Consider the following 5,657-nt stretch of genomic DNA (forward strand, 5'->3'; position numbering starts at 1 on the left):
GCCATCATTTTTCACCAGAGACGAAGAGGCAGTCATTGGAGTGGCATCATGCAAATTCACCCAAGAAAAAAATATTCAAAACCACACCTTCTGTTGGAAAAGTTATGGCTACGGTGTTTTTCGATTCCGAAGGACACTTGCTTCTGGTCATCAAGCCAAGTGGAACCACCATAAATTCTGATGCATATGTGACGGCACCGAAGAAACTTCAAGCTCGACTGAGTCGTGTTCGACCACATCGGGAAAATCAGGATGTTTTGCTGTTGAACGATAATGCACGGCCACATGTCAGTCAAAGAACCATGGAAGCGATCACAAAACTCGGATGGACAACTCTGAAAAACCGGCCTTACAGTCCTGACCTGGCTCCATGTGACTATCATCTCTTTGGGAAACTGAGGCTCTCTTCGTGGAACAAGAGAAGAAGGTTTGGAGATGATGACTTCCTTGTGTGCGCTGCCAAACTGTGGCTCCAACAGGTTGGTCCAGAATTTTACCGTGCGGGTATACAGGCGCTGGTTCCAAGATGGCGTAAGGCAGTCGAGAGGGATGGAAATTATGTGGAGAAATGAAAATATTGTTCCTAAAGGATGTATCTACACACTGTAAAACTTTCAAACATGTAGAATACGAGGTGCGGCTAGAAAAAAACCGGACTGATGCTGGAAAAAACATTTATTTACAATTATTTACGTCTTCACTGACAACGCACTGTGGGCTGGGGCATTGTCTTGGTGAAGGATCCATGACTATTTTCCTCCACAAATCGTTCCGTTTTCTCCGTACTCGCTCACGTAGGGTAGCCAGGACGCTAATTTAGTAATGCTGATTCACTGTTTGTCCCTCTGGTACCCAATCAATGCGCACAATCCCTTTGATGTAAAAAAAAAACAATCATCATTGCCTTGAATTTCGATTTTGACATTCGTGCTTTTTTTGTCGTGGAGAACCAGGAGTTTTCCAATGCATCGATTGGCGTTTAGTTTCGGGATCGTAAGTAAAAAACCACGATTCATCGCAAGTAATAACATTTTGGAAGAAGGTGGGATCACTTTGAATGTTTTCCAGGATGTCAGAACAAATCATTCTTCGGCGTTCCTTCTGTTCAATTGTGGGACACTTTGGAACCATTTTTGAACACACTTTGTTCATGTTGATACTTTCATGAAGAATCTGCCCAACACTTTCCTTGTCAACTCCTGTTAACTCAGACACTGCTCTGATTGTTAAACGGTGGTCTTGTCGAACAAGTTTACCGATTTTTTCAATGTTTGCATCAGCTTTTGCTGACAATGGTCTGCCAGTGCGAGTGTCATCACTGGTGTCTTCGCGGCCATCTTTAAATAGTTTAAACCACTCAAACACTTGTGTTCGCGATAAACAATCATCGCCGTACACTTGTAACATTACAAACGTTTCACTTGCACATTTTCCTAGTTTGAAACAAAATTTGATGTTAACACGCTGTTCTTTCTGTACACTCAACATTTTCCGACGCACAGACAAAACGTCAACTACTTAAAACAGACGCCACGGGCAGATTGAGTGCAGGAGGCAGATGAAACTCGAGCAGTAGGCGGAGCGAGAGTCACGTGACAGGCCACGCGACTTTCAGCCTTATTGCATTCGTTTTATTGTTTCACCAGTACTAGTCCGGTTTTTTTCTAGCCACACCTCGTAAAAGATGGATTTTAAAAAAAAATAGTGTGCATCTCTTTTGGAGTGACCCTCTTAAAACTGTTTGTAAAACGAAGAGAGCACGTCGTTCTCGATACAAAGCGAACGAGCTGTGTCCGTTGGCAGGGAAGGCCCCAGAGCTCGTGATTGACTCATCGCAGACCCCCCACCTCGCGAGCGGCGCCACGGTTCGACCGGGAGGTGCGCGGCGACGAGTCTCGGGGGCAGAATTTATACATCCGCTATTTTAGAGCTTCCGGCGGAAAGCGGACTCCTAATGTTTCTGTCGGGCTCGTAAAAACATCCTCGTTATGACGTCTTCCCCCCGGCGGCTGCCGCCAGTTCTGGAAAGTGTCCTTGGGGAGACGCGAATGGTTTTTAGTGGCGGTGTGGGTAAGATGTTGCGTTTCAACCGAGCGGCTCGCTGACTCCCTGGTGTTTCGCAGCGCACAGTTGTATTAAGTCACCACGCAGTTATGAAGACACATAGCAACTAGTACACAGTGTGATGAAAAATTCACGCACTCGGACTTCATAGTGCAATTCCTCACATAGTAGCAATACAAAAATATGTTTCTCAAAATTTCGTCATGCGCGTATTTCCGTCAGTAAATGGACGTTAAAGATTGGCAACCTGGCAACACTGTAATTACATGTACGGTAACTACCTCTGTCGTCAGATATGAATAGCGCGGTGCATTTCGTGCAGTGGATAGCGTTTTGTATTAGCATGCCGGAGGTCGAGAGTTCGATTCTCGGTCGAGGCGTATTTGATCTTATTCGCAAACTGAAGTCTGCGTTGCACGGTATTTGCCGTCTTAATCGCCATAAAGCGATTTCAGTGGGTCTTCTACAAAACACAGAAATGGAACTACAAGCATTTTCATTGGTCATCTCTGAGGACAACGTATTCTTTTGTAAATACCATAAAAAAAACCTCTCCGTCTACAGGCCACAAGTGGCCCATCGGGTCCATCTGACCGCCGTGTCATCCTCGGAGGAGGATGCAGATAGGAGGGGCGTGGGGTCAGCATACCGCACTGCCGGCCGTTATGATGGTATTCTTGACCGAAGCCGCTACTATTCGTTCGAGAAGCTCCTCAATTGGCATCACGAGGCTGAGTGCACCTCGAAAAATGGCAACAGCGCATGGCGGCCTGGATGGTCACCCATCCAAGTGCCGACCACGCCCGACAGCGCTTAACTTCGGTGATCTCGCGGGAACCGGTGCATCCACTGCGGCAAGGCCGTTGCCTTTGTAAATGCCATGCGGTCAATAATACGGTGACTGGTTGTTGATGTGTTACATCTGACGGACGCACTGCGTGATTAGTAGATATTGAGTTTCTTAACTGCGCAACAGTCTTTAGCATCTAGAAACTGATGCAGTTTTTGTAGTTATTCTGTTCTTTGACAGTCCAGTTTGTTTCAGCTGTCAATTACTGACTTGGCTGACCACATTTTTGTTATGTTCGTCGTTGCAAAACACTAGGCTATGTAAATGTCAGATACGAGTGGTTTAACAAACTGTGTATACTACAATATTACGTGGCAGAATGAAATTGCCAAATAAAAAAAAAATACGTATCGACCTAGAATCTAACCCTCGCCCTCTTGCATGGTAATACAAATCGCTATCTACGTCACCAACTACACAGCGCAGCTCTCAGATGCTGATGTAATTACAGTGTTGCCAGACTGCCCGTCTGTAACGTCTATTTACTGACCAAGATATTTGCAGGACGAAATTTTGAGACAGACATTTTGGTGTTGCTAGGATGTGAGGAATCGCGCTGCGAGGTCCGAGTGCACGAATTTTTCTTCACCCTGTATAGCATGTCCCGACTGCAACGTCTCCGGAACAAAGTTTTCCGTGTCAACTTAGGCGCTGGCAGGTACGTTCCCAGCACACACATAAGACTTCCTAGGCCAACACACCATTTACATATTTATTCAAGAAAAATCCACAAAATTTTACGAAACATCACAAACTTCGCCCCAATGTTTCATACGCCCAAAATTAACCCTTACACGCCTCTTTAGAGACCAATAACACATACATAAAACACCAAACACAAGTTTACACACAGAAAATACGCACACAAACCCCAATCCCTCAGCTTCACGTAAACCCCTAGAGCATTCCGAAGTCAGACGGGCACAACCCAATGTTACTTCGTACACAACCAACACACTTATAGCCTCGTCGTATATCATGTACGACACAAGTACTGTCTAGCGTTTGTGCTGGAAATTGCAGTAAGGTACTAATGAGTGTTGCTCTGAAACTTTGGCAGCTGATCTATCAATTTTAACAGAGGATAAACGTAACGAAGAAGAAAGCGGTCTTGGAAAGCCCGAGAAAATTGTTGCCCTACTTAGCACATCAGACTGGTCTTGTCAGCAGTGTTTGGTAACAGAGATGTGTAGGAAATAACAGTAGAACACCGATTGATAGTTCAGATACTGTTGCAGTTTTAGAATTGCCCACTCTATATTACTGCTAGCGAACCGTCCCGGCTTCGCACGTGTAGCATTAACGTTCTCCAAGCGCACGATTTGTCCGGCGTAGCGGTCATGAATTGTACGTGTTGTAACTAAATTCCCTTCGCATACCTTGAGGACAGTTTCCTTACAGCAAAACAAGAAAAAGATGTATAGTGGACATGGGCTCCAAAATACCTGCCTTAAGAGTTAGGAGCACTTGTTCATCTTTGATATTGACATCGTTTCTCCTGCAAGCTCTTTTCTTTCCATCTTATGGGAGGAGTTAGTATGGACCAAAACAAGAAAAAAAACTCTAGGAAACTTGGGCTCTAGAATGCATATTTTAAGAGCCATGAGCACTTATTCAATAGAAAATATGTTTTTCTCAGTATCGGAGATGAACAGCTCATAGCCCTTACGGTAGGCACTTTAGTACCCATGTTTACTGGACGTTTTTCCTCGTTTTGTTATTAGGGATCTGTAAAGGGAATTCAGTTACACACTGTATACAAAAACCTTCCTCGTGAATCAGTCTGTGTACTAGTGAAAACAGTATAAAAATCCTTACAGTAGTTCCAGAGTTTGGCCTGAACAAATAGACAGAAAACGCTGCGGGACCTATAATTTAAAATATATAAAAATATAAATACAGTTAGAAGACGTAGTGAACTATGGCCTATAACATCAGAGAGCATGCTTAGATTGTGCTTGCTAATAAGTGGAAACCGGGAATTATACCACATGTGTGGCCTGGGGCGAAATACACAGAGAAAAAAAAAACATATATACAAATTTGGAGCGTTATTAAAAGAGGTAAAATGAAACACCTTCGTTATGTGACACAGACGCCACAGGTGCATCGTTTGCCCATTAGAGGTGTGTCAACGGTGTGACAGTTGGACTCCCCTCACGCCAGTGTTCACAGTTGTTTCGACTGCTTTGTATGCAACGTATTGATATTGGTATCTGATTTGCAACACACATCCACGTCTGTGGATTAACGGTTACATTATTCCGAAAGGCAAAGGTCCCGAGTTCGAGTCTCGGTCCGGCACACAGTCTTAATCTGCCAGTAAGTTTCACGGTTACATTATTATTGTTTATGCTGTGTTGTATTTACGTGGAAGTTCTCCGGGCGAATATCGTGGGCACAGCGTTTTTCCGACCTCACTCCTATGGCTATTTTTTTTTGAGGGGGGAGGAGGGGTAGGGAGGAATGTAACGTTTGTTGTATGAGGTAGCGACAGACTCTCTAGAACAGCTGGTGGCCTGTTTGGCTGAAGCTGCAATCATTATGCCTGAAGGACTTGCATGGTTTTATCGTGTTAGAGAGCCGTTAGCACGCAGATGCTAGCACTTATATTAATATAAACGGTCGCCATTTTCAGCGACATCTCTGAAACAATATCCATCACACGACAATTCAAACGCCCTCTAACATTCTTAACTTCAGAATATGTGTTTTTTTATTTTTATTTTTTTTATTTTTTATT

The 5,657-nt window shown here is 44.0% G+C and overlaps 1 pseudogene; it reads right to left on the reverse strand.

Moving 5' to 3' along the window:
- Positions 1–2,814: 2,814 nt before the first annotated feature.
- Positions 2,815–2,932, reverse strand: LOC126095462 (5S ribosomal RNA; annotated as a pseudogene).
- Between the last annotated feature and the right edge of the window lie 2,725 nt (positions 2,933–5,657).

Source organism: Schistocerca cancellata, chromosome 1 (genome assembly GCF_023864275.1).
Source record: "Schistocerca cancellata isolate TAMUIC-IGC-003103 chromosome 1, iqSchCanc2.1, whole genome shotgun sequence".
NCBI classification, from domain to species: Eukaryota; Metazoa; Arthropoda; class Insecta; order Orthoptera; family Acrididae; genus Schistocerca; species Schistocerca cancellata.